Below are 21,398 nucleotides of genomic sequence, written 5' to 3' on the forward strand. Positions count from 1 at the left end.
AAAGTGTATTAAGTGAACCTCTCTCTCTCTCTCTCTCTCTCTCTCTCTCTCTCTCTGTCTCTGTCTCTGTCTCTCTCTGTCTCTCTCTCTCTCTCTCTGTGTGTGTGTGTGTGTGTGTGTGTGTGTGTGTGTGTGTGTGTGTGCACATTTGCTCAATCATCTATTTCATATATTCAGTGTCTACCTATGAAGGGTCCTGTTCACTGTAGCCATTGAATTACATTGACAGGGTATTAATAATAGCCAACATTTATTGAAATTTTCCATGTATCATATTCTTTAGTCTTCCCATTCTCCTAGGGAAGTGTGCATGATCATTATGCCCATTTATACTGTCACAGGAGAATGAAGTGTCTAGCCGAGGCCATATAGTTAATCGTAAGTGACAGAGCTGCATAGTTACTGAAAGCATTTCCAAAGCAGATGTTCAACTCAAAATAAATTGGCACATGGCCTGCCTATGTTTGAGTTTTATCCCTGACTGAATGTGTACTTTTTGGTCCTAAGGAGACTGAACAGCAAATGTATACATAATTTTCATTCGCCGAGCTGTACAATATGCCAGGTCCTGTTCTAGATATTGTATTATTTCAGCTAACCCTTAGAACAGCCCACTGACATATATACTATTATTATCAAGTTAAAAGTGAAAAGTTTGAGTTCAGAGTAGTAAAAAAACAAAACTGATTGTTCAGCGTCATACAACTAAGAAGTGCTTGGTCTGTCTAAAAGTAACATAAGGAGTCTCCTTGGTTACCATTTCACTGACTCAAATCAGTATCCTAGTAAATGTTTAACAACTGGATCTCCAGGATAAAGGGGCAAGTGGCTGTCAGCTCCAGGAAAGACTGTATACACACATTACTGATTTCTTATTGGACACAGCTATAAAACTGTGCCTGACTTCATGGAGGAGCTATTCAAAGATGCAGAAAAGTAAATAGTAGCAGGTAGGTTGGAAAAGAAGACCAGAATTTAAAGTTTTCAAGTAGATGGTGAATTGCCATTCCTATAACTTCTCCCTGTGATGCTTAAGAAGCCACAGACTGAAACCCTAGTGGAAGCATTAGTGTGAGCCAACTCTAGGAGAATCTCTGGATCTAGCCTAAGGGCCAGAAAAAAAATCTTTAATGCACCCAAGATGTCAGAGAGGGTTTTTATTGTTGTTGTTGTTGCTGCTGTCAATTGTTATTGTTTAATTGCAGGCTTGCTTGCTTTATATCCTCTCTCATTAGCAACTGAGCGACAGTGGTGTAAGATGAGCCTGCATGGATCCAAATTTCCAATGTTGTTTTGCTTGAGATGTGACACAAAGGATGACATAATGGAGTCCAAGAGCTAACATCCCCAATCTCAAAATGAAGGAATCAAAAGGAGCTATAACCATCAGGGGACTGTAGAGGAGAAAAAGTTTAGGTGAGTGACCTCACAGAAACTCTTAAGTCCATGGCTAAGCTGTGGGTGTATACAGATTAGGTTGTAATCACCCTGCTTCTGGTAAATCATGCCATGAACATGCCATGAGCTGGGTCAGTATGCAGGTATCAAACTGATGGTTGGACAGCACATATTGGAGAGAGATATGAATAGCAATGCAAAAGTGTGTAAAGTTGAATGAAACTTAGAACTGAACTCAATCCAAAAAAGCATGAATTGGAAATTGTGGCCAAGTGAACCAGGTAGATTGCCTAATAAAATAGCCACATTTCCAAAGACTTAAAACTAAAACAAGGCCTAGAGCAATGGGTCTCAACCATGGGTCTCAACAATTTTAGGTCACCTAAGACCATCAGAAAATACAGGTATCTAAAGTGTATTGCAATTGCTAATAGTAGCAAAGTTGTATTTATGAAATAACAGCCAAATGATTTTGTGGCTGGAAGTTACCACAACATAAGGAACTGTAGCAGAAGGTCTCAGCATTAGGGAGGTTAAAAACCACTGTCCTAGAGTCTTGGGGGGAGGATTGGAAGGGGAACACCCATATAGAAGGGGAGAGGGAGGGGTTAGGGGGATGTTGGCATGGAAACCAGGAAAGGGAATAACATCTGAAATGTAAATAAAAAATACCCAATTTAATAAAAGATGAAAAAAAAAAAAGATTCAAAATGTCCAGGATATAATTCCTTAGCTTCCATATGTGTAAGAAAATGTCTATGTACATGACACTAGACAATCGACAAATGCCAGTGTCCAAATATCTCAGCAGTGATTATCTCATTACTATAAAACAGTTATTACACAAACAATCCTGCAAGAAATCACTAACATTCTTAAAACAACTAGAAAAATAGACTTGAAAAAAAAACCAGAAGATGTATAGAAGAACCAAATAAAAAGTTTAGAATTGATAATTATGATGAACAAAATTGAAACTTCACCCTCAGGGATCAATCATAGGTTGGGAATCGCAGAAGAAAAATCTAATGAGCCTAAAGATCAATTAACAGAGACTCTATACTCTGAACAAGACAAAGAAAAAAGCTTTAAAAAAAAAAAAGCAAGATTCCCTCGTGTGTGGTATACACTGACTCCCAGAGTGAAAATATTTTGACCACGGTGAGTACCAAGGGACTCATGGAGTCTTTGAGTGCATAGCTGTGAACTGAGACATACATTTGTTAATGGATGTATTAGCTTCACAGCCCAAGTCCTGGCAACACTCACAAGCCAAGCTTCTTCACTTAGCCTCAGTAAGCTGATTAAATAAGTAAATAGTAGCAAAAGCTGGGGCAAAAGAGACAATTCAATGTGTAGAGACATTTAGAAAGGGGACAAGACTGGTGACAAGTCTGGACTGAGGTCAAATATGAGGGCAAGTTTAACTAGAAGGCAAGAGATATGTATAACTATGCAATCCTGGTCAAGGTGTGGTCTTCTGCCCTTCACCATTGCCTCAGCTCCATTCTTTTCTGCAACATCCTCTGGCAACTTGTAAATCTTTCCCCAGGACACAAGTTCCTCCTCTGGCTGCTGCGGGGGTCCAAATCTTGCCTTCTTTCAGTATGAGTTCCAGGGATAATTCCAGTTTCTTGGGGTTCATTGTTTCCATGTTTGATATTCAAAAGGGGAGTCCCAGTGTCACTTTAGCATATCTTCATTATTGGTGAGATGTTTGCTTTTTGCTTCCAAATATGTTTCACCCCCTCAGGCAAAACTATAAGTATTGAGGTCTACTAAACCTTTTGACAACATACTCCCAGATCTACTAGTTTTCTTTCAATCACTCCAAGTCTTGTCTGAACTGTCTCCAGAGTTCTCAACTTGATTTTAAATGGATAAACATACTCAGAAAGCAAAGGTGAACTGGTAAGGACCTGCCCTACCCTGACCTGAGGGAAGCCCCTAGGTATGCAAAGAAACATTTCTTAATAAAGGGATTGAGCTAAATAAACCCACATAAGACCAGCAGTTTCTCAAAGAAGTAACCTGATGGTTTGCACAGAAAAAAATGTGAAAAACACAGCCTAGATGAGAAAGCCCAGCCTGAGAGTATACCGTAGGTGAAATAGTTGGGCTTTAAATTGATCCCCGTGTCCTATCTAATTACTAAGCATTTTTACTAAAAGTCCAATGTACTCTTATGAATACAATTCCCATATAAGATAATGTACCCGCCTCAAAAAAGCTGGAAAGCAGTGGAGACTGGAAATTTCAATAGCAGCTCTAATTGCACCTAAGAGTTCATTGTTTGGCAAGTCACAAAGTTTCAAGGTAGGGATGATTCTAACCTTCTTACTCATAGCATAGGGCAGACCCTAAGATTAAAAATTCCTAAGTATCAGATTTTCATTGCTGAAAATTACTCAAAACGTTCAGCTCTAACCTAACTGCCTCTCTTATATACAAGATTCAAAGTTTCCCAGGGAACAAATGGTTTTCTTAAGGTCAGAAAGTTAATGAACCAGAACATAAAAGGAATTCTCCTTATTCCCACTCCAGTATTTCACTCCTGGCAGCATCACACTTCCTCTGTGCATCCCTCTCTGAATAAGCTATGGCTGGTCAGTAGAAACATAGATTTAAAAAAAAAAGAAGATCTATGTGTGGTTTGGAGAAGTTTTTTTTTTTTTAATATCTTCATATCAGCTGACACTGATAGCATCAAGGAGTACTTCAAGTTAATGATATTGCTGTATAAGTTAGAAAATGTAAGCACAATACAAATTAAGGATTCCAGTTGTCCCCTCTAAGCAGTAAGCAGACACACTGTTCTAAGCAATGCTCAGGTTACAGCTGCAGTGTTATCATGGCGCTGTTAGGAAAGTCCAGTACCCAAGGTAGGGAACATATCCTGGGTGCTGTCTGTTATCATCTGCCTCTGCAGCATCCACTGCCAAGTATGGCCAATTGTTTGACAAGGCAGCTGTGAGCATGCCTGTTAATTACACCGTGGGGGCACCAAAGTGCAGTGTCAGGCAGCTGCCTAGAATATCAAATGGCTACTGGGTGGAGCAGGCCAGCTATAAGGGCTCTCTTCAAAGAAGTCCGTGAAGCAGCTGACTCTCTCCACTCTCTCTCCTCTCTCACACAATCTCCCGAGGAAGCTAAAATAATATATTTGCAGCATAGTTAAATTAAAATTCATAATGTAACCTATGTAGGGGATATATCTGACGTGTCTGCATGGGATGGATGTAAACACAATCTTATATTTCTGTCTATGATAATAGTAAGTCTCCTTGAACCCACACATATTTTCGAATTACTATATTTAGCCCTTCTGATTAGAAATAGTGGGAACTGGGCTGGAGAGATGGCTCAGCCATTAAAGGCTTGGCCCACAACCAAAAATATAAGAAATAGTGGCAACTGTTAAGATTGCTTCCAAAATAATTATAGCTAATAGTTAGAAGGGTCCCATGTGCCAGATGATCATTTGTTTACACTTTACAACAGCATAAGGGTGTTTTTATGCCCATTTTGTTGATGACGAAACTGATATTTCAAAGATAAATAGTACATTATTGATACATACTGTCGTGGTGACTTTTCTATTGCAGTGTCAAAACACCTTCACCAAAGAAACTTATAAAAGGAAGTGGTTATTGGGGCTTATGGTGGCAGGAACAACTGAGAGTCACATTTTGAGCCACAAGCAGGACACAGATTATACAGGCAATGTCAGGGGGGTTTTGAAACCTTCAGGCCACCCACAGTGATAAACCTCCTCCAGTCAGGCCATAATTTATACTTCTTCCCAAACAGTCACCAACTGAATACAAATATTCAGATGCCCAAGACTTACAAGGCCGATTTCATTCAAACCACTATGTACAGCTAATGGAGAACAGAGCTTGTATTCAAACCTACACAACATGGCACCTTCATGTTGTCAATCAGTGCATACTTTCCCAAAGTTAACAAATAGAGACCTAGCTTACCGTATTTGCCTAGCATCAGAAATGTGCATATATGCTTGCTTATCTGTTACAGTTACTGCCATTAAAAAAAATAAATATTCTATGTATCTGCTAAGTTAAAGGGGAGAAAATTCAATTTTAAATAGTGTTATAAAAAATCTTATGGAAGTGTCAGATTTTGAGTTGCACTTAGAAAAATTATGTTCTTTATTTTACTTTTATTTATTTTATGTATGTGAGCACACTGTCGCTGTCTTCAGATACACCAGAAGAGGGTACCAGATCTCATTACAGATGGTTGTGAACCTCCATGTGGTTGCTGGGAATTGAACTCAGGACCTTTGGAAGAACAGTCAGTGCTCTTAACCACTAGGCCATTTCTCCAGCCCCCCAAAATTATATTCAATTATGCTTATCAGAGATTAGGAGAGTGTAAATGGGTAGGGTTCTACAAAGCAAAAGAACCAAGGAGCGCAAACGCTCACAGGCTTCTATTTGGGGGAAATATTTATGAAGCTAGTGTACTGAGGGTGTGCTTCGATTTCGATGTAAAGGATCAACTGACAGTTCAATGAGGAGGAGGAGGGAGAAATAGAAGAAGAATATTGTCTCTTGTGGAGAGAGGAGGGTAGAAGGGGGAGATGGAGAGGGAAAAGAAGCCGGAGATGGAAATGGAGACAGAGATGAACAGAGAATGACCATGAGCCGGAGAAGCCACTGGTCATTTATTTTTCCCTGCTCTTCTGGTGTTTCTACCTGTCCATCACAGGAATAAATCAGGGCCAAGCAAAGGCTTAGTCATGTTGTATTAGTATTCTCTGCAAGTTACAATTGAAGACATTACATTTTTTTTTCTTTTCTTTTTTTCGGAGCTGGGGACCGAACCCAGGGCCTTGTGCTTGCTAGGCAAGCGCTCTACCACTGAGCTAAATCCCCAACCCCACATTTTTTTTCTCCCTACAACTTGGTTAAATTCTGTGGGTAGTTCCAATAATTAATCAAATGTTTTAGCTTACTAATCATCTCATGAAATGCAGTTACGGCAGTGCATTTTCCATAACTTCCAATCTTATTTTCTGTCAGCAACCCCAACTCTTTCTTTTTTAAATTTTGTAGAAAAAGAGTTCTAGTTCCTAAACAGCACAATTCATCTTTCGCCATGCTAGTTTTGTAAGTATTGACAAGTCGCCGTGAAAATGAAGACACAGACAGTTCCATAATCCCACAAATTCCCCTTGTGCTGTGCCTACTCTGAAAGTTCCAGTAATCATAGAAATACTTTTACCTAAATCCTGTACTAATGGCGGTATTTTTTTTTTAAATTCTGGCTTCCTTCACTTAACATAAAGCAGTTGAGTTTCATCCATATTGTTAGGAACCAGTATCTGTTCATTTTTATTGCTGAGTATCACATTTCATGGATATCTTATAATTTATTTATTTAATTCCTATGTATGGGTGGTTTTATCCATATGAATGTCTGTGCACCATGTGCATGCAGGGTCTGTGGAGGCCAAAAGAGTGTATCAGAAGCCCTTGCAACTGGAGTTGTGAGCTGCCACGTGGGAACTGATTCCACTGCCTCTGGAAGAGCAACCAGGGCGCTTATCTGCTGAGCCCCCTCTCGCAGTTCATCAGTTTTTAACCATTTACTAGTTGTAGGACATGAGTATTTTCTAGGTGTTAGTAATTTTGACCGAAGCTACCATCAACATTTGTATATAGGTCTTTAAATAAAATCCATTTCACTTGGGTAGTTATCTGATAACAGACATATAATCATGATATGTTAATTTAATGATCTGTAGGAACCTGACTATAGAAAACAACTCCATTTTCAAATTTATAAGCTATATGAACAAGTCCTTAACCAATGGTTTATGGAATGCAAATAAGCACAGCTAAAGTTTCTCAAGAGCATTGCTATATTACTTTTGAGGAGTGTGTGAATTTAAAGGGCAATACTATCATGTAATTATTAAGCCTTTAAAACTACTTAAGGCGACAATACCAATGGGAACTATTAAATTTTGATAGTAAAAATTCAAAGCAATAAAGTAATTTTGGAAAATTGCTTAGTACTTTCTTAGGTTAAGCATAAAACTTCCATATAATCCTATTCATACATCTCCGCCTGGGGGTTTCAAGCAAAATTTTCGCTGGTGTAACATTTCTAGCTTCCTAAACAGAATCAAATTACTATATTCTGTTGTTCCATGACTTGGGTTTACCATTATGGCACTATTTGATTATGCTTGAATCTTTCATATCTACCTTCCAAGAATGCTAGGTCTACTTTATACTATTTATGGACCAATTGCTAAGAACAAATATAAACAGTCAAGAGTTTCCACATTTGTTTTAAGAGAAAAAATATACTTAAAGCTACAGTTTCCCACATGGCTGTTTAAGCCTTCACTCAGCTGTGGATTGCTGAGCATTCTCCATTTATATACATCTCTAAAAATTTTGTCTACCTTTGCATTCAGGGGTTCGGTTGCTATTTTTCCTGGTACTCCATGGACTTGATGCTAATAGCCTATCTGAATTAAACTGGATTTGCTGTGGGCCAGCAAGCCAAATAATGAAGTATACTAGAGTCACGTACAAAATAAGGTTACTGACTGAAGTTGGGATCAGATCACCTCTCCTGATGTTTTTCCTACAGAGTAAAGTCCATGGGCTTTGGAGATGTTTGACCTCGCAAAAGCCTTCTCTTGATCCTTTCAGGTTCTGACCATAGTCCAGAGATTCCAGTTAAGATTACTGGAAGTCTAAACTCCAGGTAAAGGGATGATACAATAGTTTACATCTCTCTAATCAGTGGAACTATTTGCAGTATCTCTGTGCTTTCTGGAACAAGTGAGCCTTATAATCTAGGTGAAGTTAGGAGTAGGTTTGCATAAACCTAACAGTTAGCAACAGAACAATGATGAACAAACCATTAACCCAGGGATCAAAAGCAGGCCTTTTAGAACAAGAAAATGAATGAGTACAAAAAAGATGTATTCCAAGTTTTGCCTCCTGTACTCATCAGACTATTTCTCATCAGGATAACTATTTGGGAGTGGAAAGTACAGTTTTTTAAAAAGTGTGCAAGATAAATTTAACCATGTTAAATGAAAACTCATTCAGAACAAGCACAGCCTCTCTCCACAATGTGCAATTGTCCTCCTAGATTTTAATGGTTTTGTGACCTCACAGGAGAACTGAATTACCACTACAATTTAGCAGGAGAAAACAGCTGTTCTACTCGGTGCCTTTTTGCTCACCCATGTTGTTATAGAAAAGTAAGTCTCAAGAGAAGAAACCACTTACTTTCTAAATCAGCTTCCGTTCTGACAAAAACATTCAGACCTTCTACTATTTTATTTAAAAATTCAGTATTTTAAGGACAAAGTATGCTAGAAAAGGGAACCCAAAACTTCTCTTCGCTTTGTACCAAATACACTGTCTCAAATATACCAGTGGTTTTCATTCCAAAGAATGGTTTAGTCACTTGCTGAATAAAATAATTTCCTACAGCACAGGAAATGAAGAGACTGTATATTCTATCAGATAGGCAACTGAACAAACAGGGCTCCAGGTGGCTAATGTCAAAGGGGTGAAGACACCCTGGAGAATAATGAGGCTATGGGATTCAATGGCCTTCTCCTCATCAATATCCAACACATTATAACTGCATTGCTAACAGGATAGCAAGACATTTTCAAACAACACTAGATAATAATCTATTCTAATTTAATTCAGTTTCTTCAGAAGGATGTAATTTATTGCAATGCTGAGCTCTCCTTTCATTATCTCTCTTTAACCTCACTCTTTTTTTAAATCTCTTTCTTGGGCAATTCCATCAAAAGGTGCTAAAAACTGAAAGAAATGGATCCCTCGCTATCATTGAAAGACTTTAAAAGGTTGAGAGATTTACTTTGCTAGATTTATTTTAATGAAAATTGACTATACCATTTTCCTTCTGAGATATATCTCCAAGCTCTGCTTCTGAGGTAAGTACATGCTTTAACATTGTAAAACTGATTTTGTCTCAGCCACACATAATACATAGGTCATGAAAAATAAACATGGTTTGTTTATGATGTCTGTGTTTAGGTAGCTCTATAGAGAACATTAATATGATAAAGTGACTGGACAGAATTTGACAAGTTGAGACAGGGTTGGAAAGGCCAAGCCATTTAAGGTCGAGGGAAACAGATAGGTTCAGAAATGGGATATACCAGGTACATTCTGTGCATTGTTAGTAGTCCAAATGAGGTGGTTTCTGGGTCATATGAGCGAAAGCAGAGAAAGACAGTTTATTAAATAACACAATATATATGCACATATTAAGTCCATTTAGTATTGCTTGTACATATGTATTTAGTACTGAGCACTTGGGAGTGGAAAACCTTATAGGATCACACACTTCAGACATAGACGGTAGAGGAATCAAGCTAGAACATGGAAGCCGCCTCCCTGAGGGTTAGCACTCATAGTGTTACAAGCTACTAAAGGAGAAAAGCAATCAGCACTTCCTCCTACTCAGCTATAAAGCCTACACAGCACAGCAATGGCCAGACCGACAAGACATTCCTACTTTGATTTTGAGGATAACCAAAAAGCTGTCTAAAACAATATTTTATACTTAGAGGAACAGACATTCTTTTGGGCTCTGAGCACTATACAAAATAATGTTAATTCTTTCAAGTGTGATCATGATGAGGTGGTAAAATATATATTTTTACTTATTTTAATGTATATACACACCTCAGGGGCACATGTATAAAACAGGACAATATTGGGGATTCACTTCAAAATAACACAGGGGTAATAGTTAAGTAAAATCACCGTGGCCATGACATGAAATTGCTGCATCAGGATAATGGCTACACAAGGAGTTGTCACACTGCTGTTTACTTTTGTGTATGTTTAACATTTTCCATAGTAAAAAAGTTAACCTTTAATCATTGTGATACCTAGAGGAGGATCAACTCTTAATCTGTTTTCCAAAGCCTTATTTAAAGTTTGTGTTTGGAAAGCTAATTTTTAAACCTCATGCAACCCACAGACCAAACAAACCAGACTTCTGGGAATCCACTGAATGGACCTGGTAAATCCCCACTTCTGGACTTTAAAAACACCTGCTTCTTTCTACCAGAAATGGCTTGCCCTTCCCAACTCTATCCCTTCTGGTCAAATTCTACCCAATCCCATATATCAGATAGGCTCATTCCATGGAGACTTAACATTACTCCCTCAACAGAAATCAAATGTCTTCACATCATAATCCCCTTTATTGCCTGTTTGGATAGCTATTAACTATCTCATTAAGTAAATTGTAAAAAGGTAATAGTAAAATATTCATACAAAATGATTTTATGAGGATCACTATCACAAATTAGTAGATCAAACTTTTATTGACTGCTTACCTGAAATAGAGTACTTGGATTCAGTTTTATAACATTATATTAGACTTTGGTTTCATATTAGCTAAATCTTCACTTTTGTGTGTATGTGTGTCTGTCTCTGTCTCTGCCTCTGTCTCTGTCTCTCTCTCTGTCTCTCTCTCTGTCTCTCTCTCTCCACCTGTGTGTGTTACATGTATGATATGCTTGTAGTTTAAAATCATATCTACATGCTACTGTGTAAGCCCATTCACAGAGACCAGAGGAAGATGTCAGGTGTCCTGATCTATTGTTCTTCACATTGTTCCTTTGAAACAGTTTGTAATTGACCCTAGAAATAAGCTGGCAACAAATAAGCCCCAGAAATGTTATCATAACTCCGTAGAGACAAAGTACTAGTACATATGTGACAGTGATTGGCCGTGTGTGTGTGTGTGTGTGTGTGTGTGTGTGTGTGTGTGTGTGTATCTAGAACTCAAACCCTCATGCTTATACACCAAGCACTCCTACCCACTGAGGTATCACTCCAGCCTCTGTTATAAACTTTAAGAATGTGAATGGTTCAAGAAAGTATGATATGACAAATCACTTCCTTGGTAAACATCAAAAAATGAAATTGCACAAATATTAATCATAAATAATTTGTACATAGATTTTCTACTCTGTAGACTTCAAGCTTATGCTGTGATACAAACAGGACAGTCTCTAACAAATATATATATATATATATATATCTGTTATGTAGGATATCTGATATGTGACCCACAACCATAAAATTATTTCATCGCTACTTCATAACTGTCATTTTGCTACTGTTATGAATCATAATGCTGTAAATAACTGATTTGTAGGATATCTCATATGAGACACCTGAAGGGGTCATGAAGAAAAGGCTGAGAACTTCTGATCTAGATAGTGAAGCATTTCCACTTATGCTACTATTGGATAACACCAAAATAACTTTAAATTAAATTAGAGAACAGAATGTATAAAAAGCATATTATTGTCTACATTACATAAATGATTAGGTTATCATTTTTGGTATGTGAGATATTGATAATAGTCATTGCTCTGAACCAGGAAGGTTAAAAACTTGGGTTAGAAAGAAGGAAAACTTGGTGTTTTGTTGAAATTCATCTATTTTTGCAATCCAGGTTTTTTAATTAATTAATTTATTTATTTATTCATTTTTACACCACATTTTATTAACCTTCCCAGCCCACTCTCCCTGCACCCGACAGTTCCACATTCCATATCTCCTCCCTGCCCCCCACTTTGTGTCTCCAGAAGAATGTCCCCACCCCACCCACCCCACCAGACCTCTAAATTTCCTGGGGCCTCCAGTCTCTTGAGGATTAGGTGCATCTTTTCTGACTGAACCCAGAACTGTGAGTCCTCTGCTTTATATGTGTTGGAGGCCTCATCTCAGCTGGTGTATGCTTCCTGGTTGGTGATCCAGTGTCTGAGAGATCTCAGGTGTCCAGGCTAATTGAGACTGCTGGTCCTCCTACAGGTTTGACTCCTCCTCAGCTTCCTCTAGCTTTCCCCTAATTCATCCAGAGGATTCAGCAGCTTCTGTCGATTGGTTGGCTGCACATATCTGCATCTGACTCTTTCAGCTGCTTGTTGGGTCTTTTGGAGGGCAGTCAGGACATGTCCCTTTTTGTGAACTGCCCCATAGCCTCAGTAATGGTGTCAGATCTTGGGGCCTCCCCTTGAGCTGGATACCACTTTGGGTCTGTCACTGGACCTTCTTTTCCTCAGACTCTTCTCCATCTCCATTCCTGCATTTCTTTCCGACAGGAAGCATTATGGTCAGAACTTTGACTGTGGGATAGCAACCCCATCCCTCAATTGATACCCTGTTTTTCTGCTGGAGGTGGGCTCAACAAGTTCCCTCTCCCCACTGTAGGGCATTTCATCTAGGGTCCCTCCTTTGAGTCCCGCTTTGAGTCTTTCACTTCTCAGGTCTCTGGTACATTCTAGAAGGACCTCCCAACATTCTTCCTCCTGATGTTACCCATTTCCATTCTTCTGCTGACCCTCAGGGCTTCAGTCCTTTTTCCCCACCCAATACCAGATCATGTTCCTGTCTCCCTCCATCCTCATCACTTTCCCCTACTCTGTTCTTCCCTCCCTCCCCTCTTGTGGTTGATTTCTTCTCCCTGCTAAGTGGGATGAGGCATCCTCACTTAGGCCCTTCAGCTTGTTGAACTTTTTGAGTTCTGTGGACTGAATCTGTACATTTTTTTTTTGGCTAATATCCACTCAGTGATAATTTGGTCAGAGATGACATAAAGAAAGAAATTGAAGACTTCCTGGAATTTAATGATAATGTTTACACATAATACCCAAACTTATGTGACACAATGAAAGCAGTGCTATGAGGAAAATTCATAGCATTAAGTGTACTGGTAAAGAAACTGGAAAAATCTTACACTAACAACTTAACAGCACACCTGAGAGCTCTAGGACAAAAGGAAGAAAACTCAAACAAGAGGAGTAGATGGCAGGAAATAGTCAAACTCAGGGCTGAAGTCAACCAAATAGAAACAAAGAAAATACAAAGAATCAACAAAACCAAAAGCTGGTTCTTTGAAAGAATCAACAAGATAGATAAAACCTTAGCCAAACTAAGAGGCAGTGCCCAAATTAACAAAATCAGAAATGAAAAGGGAGACATAACAACAGAAACTAAGGAAATTCAAAAAATCATCCGAACATACTACAAAAGCATCTATTCAACAAAACTGGAAAATCTTGATAAAATGGATAGTTTCCCAGACAGATACCGCATACCAAAATTAAATCAAGAGTTGGTAAATGTTCTAAATGGCCCATATCCTATGAAAAAAAAGAAGTCATTAAAAACCTCTGAACCAAACAATTAGCCCAGGGCCAGATGGATTTAGTTCAGAATTCTACCATTCAAAGAATACCTGATACCAATATTCCTCAAACTAATCCATAAAATAGAAACAGAAGGAACCCTACCTAATTCATTCGATGAAGCCAAAATTACTCTGATACCCAAACCAAAAAAGGACCCTACCAAAAAAGAGAACATCGGACCAATCTTGCATATGAATGTTGACGCAAAAAAATACTCAATAAAATTCTTACAAACCAAATCCAAGAAAATATCAAAACCATCATTCATCACGATCAAGTAGGCTTCATTGCATGGATTCAATATAGGAAAATCCATTAATGTAATCTACCATATAAACAAACTCAAAGAAAAAATCACATGATGCAGAAAAAGCATTTGACAAAATACAACTGTTTGTGTTAAAAGTATTGGAGAGACCTGGAATTCAAGGCCCATACCTAACCATAATAAAAGTAATTTACGGCAAACCAACAGCCAATATCACATTAAGTGGAGAAATGCTTGAAGCAATCCTACTAAAATTGGGAAAAGAAAAGGATGCCCACTCTCCCCATATCTATTCACTATAGTACTTGAAGTGCTAGCTTGAACAAGAAGAGAACAAAAATAGATCAAGGAAATACAAATTGGCAAAGAAGAAATCAAGGTATCACTATTTGGAGATGACATGATAATATGCATAAGGGACCCAAAAAATTCTACCAGGGAACCTCTTCATCTGAGAAACAATTACAGTGAAGTGGCCAGTTATAAAATTAACTCAAATAAGTCAGTAACCTTCCTTTATACAAATGATAAACAGGCTGAGAAAGAAATTAGGGAAACAACTTTCTTCACAATAGCCACAGATAATATAAAATGTCTTGGAGTAACTCAAACAAAACAAGTGAGAACTCTTTATGATAAGAACTTCAAGTTGCTCAAAAAAGAAATAGAAGAAGATCCCACAAAATGGAGAGATCTCCCATGCTCATGGATTGGCAGAATTAACATAGTAAAAATGACCATACTACCAAAGGCAATCTGCAGATTCAATGCAATACTCACCAAAATCCCAACACAATTTTTCAAAAACATGTAAAAAGCAATACTTAAATTCATCTGCAAAAGCAAAAAACCCAGAAGAGTGAAAACAATTTTTAACAACAAAAGAATGTCTGAAGGAATCACCATCCCTGACCTCAAGCTCTACTACAGAGCAATAGTGATAAAAACTGAATGGTATTCATACAGAGACAAACAGGGTGATAAATGGAATAGAAACAAAGATGCGGAAATGAACCCACACACCTATGGTCACTTGATCTTTGACAAAGAAGCCAAAAATATATAATGGAAAAAAGAAAGCATCTTCAACAAATAGTGCTGGTTTAACTGGCTGGCTGTATAAAGAAAAATAAAAATAGACCCATATTTGTCACCCTGCACAAAACTCAAGTCCAAGTGGATCAAGGACCTCAATATAAAACCAGATATACTGAACTGTAGGTTGATGTCATTATGCAGGTCAAGGTAGGTACAGGATATAATGAGGCCTATCTTTGGACAAGAAGGAAGGAAGGGAGGGAACAAAGTTTAAGAAAGAGGGAAGGAACTGAAACTAGGAAGAGGAGCTGGAAGAACATGGTGGTAGATGTTAAGTTTCTTTTCTGTGCATAGATACAGGTTTTTATAAATATTTTTAAGGGATGGATGTGGTCAGGATTTTGTGCTGTCTAGATGGGCAAATTATATCTTATCAATTGGATCAGAGGTTATTGTGTGGTGTGTTCTTTGATGCAGCGACTTAAATTGAGTTCAAGAGAAAGTATGAGGCAGGATGCACCATGCCCACCATAGAATTGGGATGTGTATGCCTGGCATGGTAACAACCCACCAAGGGAACTGTGAATGAAAGCAAAACAGCATGGCAAGGTGCCATGCTGGAACAGCTCATAGACTGCCCAGGTTAGAGAGTACCATGGGGCCAGCATGGAACACTGAGATAAATTAGCACTAGTTCCAGAACTAGCAAGAGACCACCACCTGGGTACATGCAAAACAGGTCATGCTGCCTTTATTTTTACTGCAACACTGAATCGAATAGAAGAAAAGTGGGAAAGAACCTTGAACTCATTGGCACAGGGGGAAATTTCCTAAAAAGAACTCCAGTGGCTCACACTCTAAGATCAAGAATTGATAAATGGAACCTCAAGAAACTGGGAAGCTTCTGTAAGTCAAAGGACATAGTCAACAAGACAAATAGGCAACCTATAGACTGGGAAAAAAATCTTCACTAACCCCACATCCACTAGAGGGTTAATATCCAAAATATATAAAGAACTCAAGAAGCCAACCACCTAACCAAACAACCCAATTAAAAAATGAGGTATAAAACCAAACAGAGAATTTACAGCAGAGGCATCTCAAATGGTTCAGAAGCACCTAAAGAACTATTCAAAGTCCTTAGTGATCAGAGAAATGCAAATAAAAATGGCCCTGAGATTCCACCTTAAACCAGTCAGAATGGCTAAGATCAAAACCAGGTGACAACAAATGTTGTCGAGGATGTGGAGAAAGAGGAACACTCTTCCATTGCTGGTGGGATTGCAAACTGGTACAACCACTCTGGAAATCAATGTGGAGGTTCCTCAGAAAATTGGAAATAGACCTACCTAAAGACCCAGAAATACCTCTCATGCCACAGAGGCACATGTTCTACTAAGTTCATAGAGGCCTTATTTGTAATAGCCAGAAGCTGGAAACAACCTAGATGTCCCACGACAGAGAATGGATACAGAAAATGTGGTTCATTTACACAATGGAATATTACTCAGCTATTAAGAATGAGGACATCATGAGTTTTACAGGCAAATGGATGGATCTAGAAAATATCATCCTGAGTGAGGTAACTCAGACCAAAAAGAACATGCAGGGTATGCTCTCAGTAATAAGTAGATATAAGTCAGGTTTTAATATTGTAGACATAGTTTTCATTTGAAAATTAAGTATATTAAAGTAATGAAATAACAGTAAAAATAAATATAACAGAAGATAATAACTCAATATATCTATGTCCTAACAAACATTGTATCAGAGTGGAAAAACTTAAGTCTTTTACTTAGAATATAAGGAGAGAACATTAGATTATAATGTATAGCTTAGGAAAGTAAAACAAAGTTAATCTGAAAAGATCTATAGATCAGAGGAAGCATTTACCTTAAGGAATAAAAGAAGTATATTTTCTGACAGGAGCTAATGATGGAGGGATGGGGTCACCTACCTACCTTCAAAAATTTGTTTCTGTCTAAAAGAACTTCAGGAACAAAAATGGAGCAGAGACTGAGGGAAAAGCCTTCCAACTTGGGATCCATCCCAAGGGCAGGCACCAAACCCTGACACTATTATTAATATCATGTTGTGCTTGAAGATAGGAGCCTAGCATGGCTGTCCTCTGAAAGGCCCTACCAGCACCTGACTAAGATGGATGCAGATACTTACACCCACCCATTGGACTTAAGTTCGGGAACCCTTATAGTTAAATTAGGGGAAGAATTGAAGAAGCTGAAAGGGATTGTAGCCCCATAGAAAGAACAACAGTATCAACTAACCCAGACCCCCGGGACTTCCCAGAGACTAAGCTACCAATTGAAGAGCAGCATACCTGGGATGGTCCAAGGCCTCAGGCACACAGATAGTAGAGAACTGCCTGTCTGGTCTCAGTGGGAGAGGATTCACCTAGTCTTGTAGAAACCTGATGCCCCAGAGAGGGGGATGCTAGGGAGCTGGGAGGGTGGGGTGAGGTAAAAGGAGGCAAAGGAGGCAAAGGAGGGAAAAGAGAGGGTGAAGTATTCTGAGAGGGGGGAAAGAAAAGGGAGCAACATTTAGGGTGAAAATAAATAAAATAATTTAATTAAAAATATAATATTAATGTAGCTGAAGTGTAAAAGGAAGGAATTAATGAGGCAATGTTTTTATTGACTATTTTAGGTATTCTCGTTACATCCCAATCACAGCTTCCCCTTACTTATCTCCTCCCAGTCCCTCTCACTCACCTCCTCTCCCACCATCCACTCCTCCTCCCCTTGTCCTCAGAAAAGAGTAGGCCTCCCATGGATATTATCCATCTCCAGGTATATCATAGCACAGCATGACAAGGTTAATCTTCTTTTATTTGATATTTCATGTATTTACATTTCAAATGTTATCCATCCTTTACCCTCTCGCATCACTCCTCCCCCTGCTTCTGTGAAGATGCTCCCACTTCCACCCACCAACTCCCACATCAACACCCTGGCATTCCCCTACACTGGGGAAATGAGTCTTCACAGGACCAAAGGCTTTTCTTCCTATTGATGCCAAACAAAACCATCCTCTACTACATATGTGGCTGGAGCCAAGGGTCCATCCCTGTGTACTCTTTGGTTGGTGGTTTACTTTCTGTGAGCTCTGGGGTTCTGGTTAGTTGATACTCCTGTTCTTCCTATGGTGTTGCAAACCTCTTCAACTCCTTCAGTCCTTTCTCTAACTCCTCCATTGGGGTCCCCATGCTTAGTCCAATGGTTGGCTGCAAGCATACTCATCTGTATCAGTAAGTCTCTAGCAGAGTCTCTCAGGAGACATCCATATCAGTTTCCTGTCAACAAGCATTTCTTGGCATCAGCAATATGGGTTGAGTGGCTGCATATGGGATGTATCGGCCAGTGAGACAGTCACTGGATGGCCTTTCCTTCAGTCCCTGCTCCACTTTTTGTCCCTGTATTTCCTCCCATGAGTATTTTGTTTACCCTTCTAAGAAAGGCAGAAGAACCACACTTTGGTCTTCCTTCCTGAGCTTCATATGGTCTGTGAATTGTTTGTTGGGTATTACAAGCTTTTGGGGAATATCCACTTATCAGTGAGTATATACCATGTGTGTTCTTTTGTGACTCCGTTATCTCACTCAGGATGATATTTTCTAGTTCCATCCATTTGCCAAAGAATTTCATGAAGTCATTGTTTTTAATAACTGAGTAGTACTCCATTGTGTAAATATACATTTTCTGTATCCATTCATCTGTTGAAGTATATCTAGGTTCATTCTAGCTTCTGGCTATTATAAATATGGCTGCTGTGAACATAGTGGAGCATGTGTCCTTGTTATATGTTGGGGCATCTTTTGGGTTTATGCCCAGGAGCGGTATAGGTGGGTCCTCAGTTAGTACTATGTTGAATTTTCTAAGGAACCACAGACTGATTTCCAGAGTGGTTGTGCCAGCTTGCAATCCCACCAACAATGGAGGAGTGTTCCTCTTTCTCCACATCCTCCCCAGCATCTGCTGTCACCTGAGTTTTTTATCTTAGCCATTTCTGGTGTGAGTTGGAATCTCAGGGTTGTTTTAATTTGCATTTCCCTGATGACTAAAGATGTTGAGAATTTCTTAAGGTGCTTCTCTGCCATTCGATATTCCTCAGTTGAAAATTCTTTGTGTACCTCTGTACCCCATTTTAATAGGGTTATTTGGTTCTCGGAAGTCTAACTTCTTGACTTCTCTGTATATATTGGATATTAGCCCTCTATCGGATGTAGGATCAGTAAAGATATTTTCCAAATCTGTTGGTTGTGCTTTGTCCTATTGACAGTGTCTTTTGCCTTACAGAAGCTTTCCAATTTTATGAGGTCCCATTTGTTGATTCTTGATCTTAGAGTGTAAGCTGTTCAGGAAATATTTCTCTGTGCCCATGTGTTCAAGGCTCTTCCCTACTTTCTCTTCTATTAGTTTGAGTGTATCTGGTTTTATGTGGACTTTCTTGATCCACTGGACTTGAGCATTGTACCAGGAGATAAGAATGGATCAATTTGCATTCTTCTACATGCTGACGGCGAGTTGAACCCGCACCATTTGTTGAAAATGCTGTCTTTTTTTTTTTTTTCCATTGGATGGTTTTGGCTCCTTTGTCAAAAATCAAGTGACCATAGGTGTGTGGGTTCATTTCTGGGTCTTCAATTCTATTGCACTGATCTACCTGCCTGTCTCTGTACCAGTACCATAGAGTTTCATCACCATTGCTCTAATACAGCTTGAGGTCAGGGATGGTGATTCCCCTAGAAGCTCTTTTATTGCTGAGGATAGTTTTCACTATCCTGGGCTTTAGTTATTCCAAATGAATTTTCAAGTTGCTCTATCTAACTCTGAAGACTTGAGTTGGAATTTTGATGGGGATTGCATTGACTCTGTAGATCGCTTTTGGTAAAATGGCCATTTTTACTCTATCAATCCTGCCAACCCATGAGCATGGGAAATCTTTCAATCTTCTGAGATCTTCCTCAATTTCTTTCTTCAGAGGCTTGAAGTTCATGTCATGCAGATCTTTCACTTTCTCAGTTAGAGTCACACCAAGGTATTTTATGTTATTTAGGACTTTTGTGAAGGCTGTAGTTTCCCTAATTTCTTTCTCAGCCTGTTTATCCTTTGATTAGAGGAAGGCTACTGATTTTTTTTTTGAGTTAATTTTCTATCCAGCCACTTTGTTGAAGCAGTCCACTTAGGGAAAAGGAATCCAAAGGCAGGTAATATAGTCAGGGACAGCCCCTGCTCCAACTGTTAGGGGACCCACACAAAAGCTAAAATGCATATCTCTTGAATGTGTGTAATGATCGTAGGTCCCTCTGATGCATGCTGTCTGGTTGGTGGTTCAGTCTCTGTGAGCCCCTATGGGCCCAAGTTAGTTGATTCGGCAGATAGTCTTGTGATGTCTATCACCTCTCTGGGTCCTTCACTCCTTCCTTGCTCTGTTCCACAAGATTCCTTGAGCTTCACCTAATGTTTGGCAATATGTCTCTGTATCTGTTTCTACCAACTGCTGGGTGGAATCTCTCATATGAAAATTATGCTAGGCTCCTGTGTGCAATTATAGTAGAATAGTGTAGAATAGTGTCAGGGGTAGGCTTCCTCTCATGGAGTGAGTCCCAAGGTGGACCAGTTATTGGTTGGTCCTTCCCTCAAATTCTGCTCCACTCTCCATCCCTTAACAACCTATTGCAGGAGAAATTGTGGGTTTAAGGTTTTATGGTTTGGTTGGTGCCCAAATCTCTCCATTGGAAGTCTTCCCTGGTTATAGGAGATGGTGAATTCCGGCTCCATGTGGCCCAGTGCTAGGTATCTTAGGTAAAGTAACCCTCAGAGATTCCTGGGAGTATACATTGTCCTAGGTTTCTAGCTCATCCAGATTTTTACATTAAGTGAAGCAATCCTGAAACCCAAATACTATATGTTTATTCCAGGTTTTAGTTAATATATATTAACTATTATATATAATTATATGTAATAAACTCTATACCTAGTTTTAAATGTGGTTATATGCTATAAAAATGTAAAGATAATCATGGGAGGGGGAAAGTGCCTTAAAATGGGGAGAGCAAGTATATATGAGCAATGGAGGCATAATGAATATTATTGGTGGCAGGAAGGTCAGCAGCAGGGAAACAGGAAGTGGGTGGAGGAGGAAGCTTAACAAAACAATTATAAAAATGCCATAAATGGACTTCACTACATTTTATGCTTATTCTAAAACTTAAAAAATACATTGTCTATCAAGACTGGAAAGATGGTTCAATAGTTAAAAACACCCTTCTAGCTGTTGCTTTTGCAGAGGACCAGGGTTCAGTTTGCAGGGTTCATATGGTAGCTCACAACCATCTGTAACTCCTTTTCTAGGGATCTGATGCATTCTTCTGACTTCTGTAGGCCCCAGACAAGCACATGATAGACCTACATACATGCAAGC

Source organism: Rattus rattus, chromosome X, assembly GCF_011064425.1.
Source record: "Rattus rattus isolate New Zealand chromosome X, Rrattus_CSIRO_v1, whole genome shotgun sequence".
NCBI classification, from domain to species: Eukaryota; Metazoa; Chordata; class Mammalia; order Rodentia; family Muridae; genus Rattus; species Rattus rattus.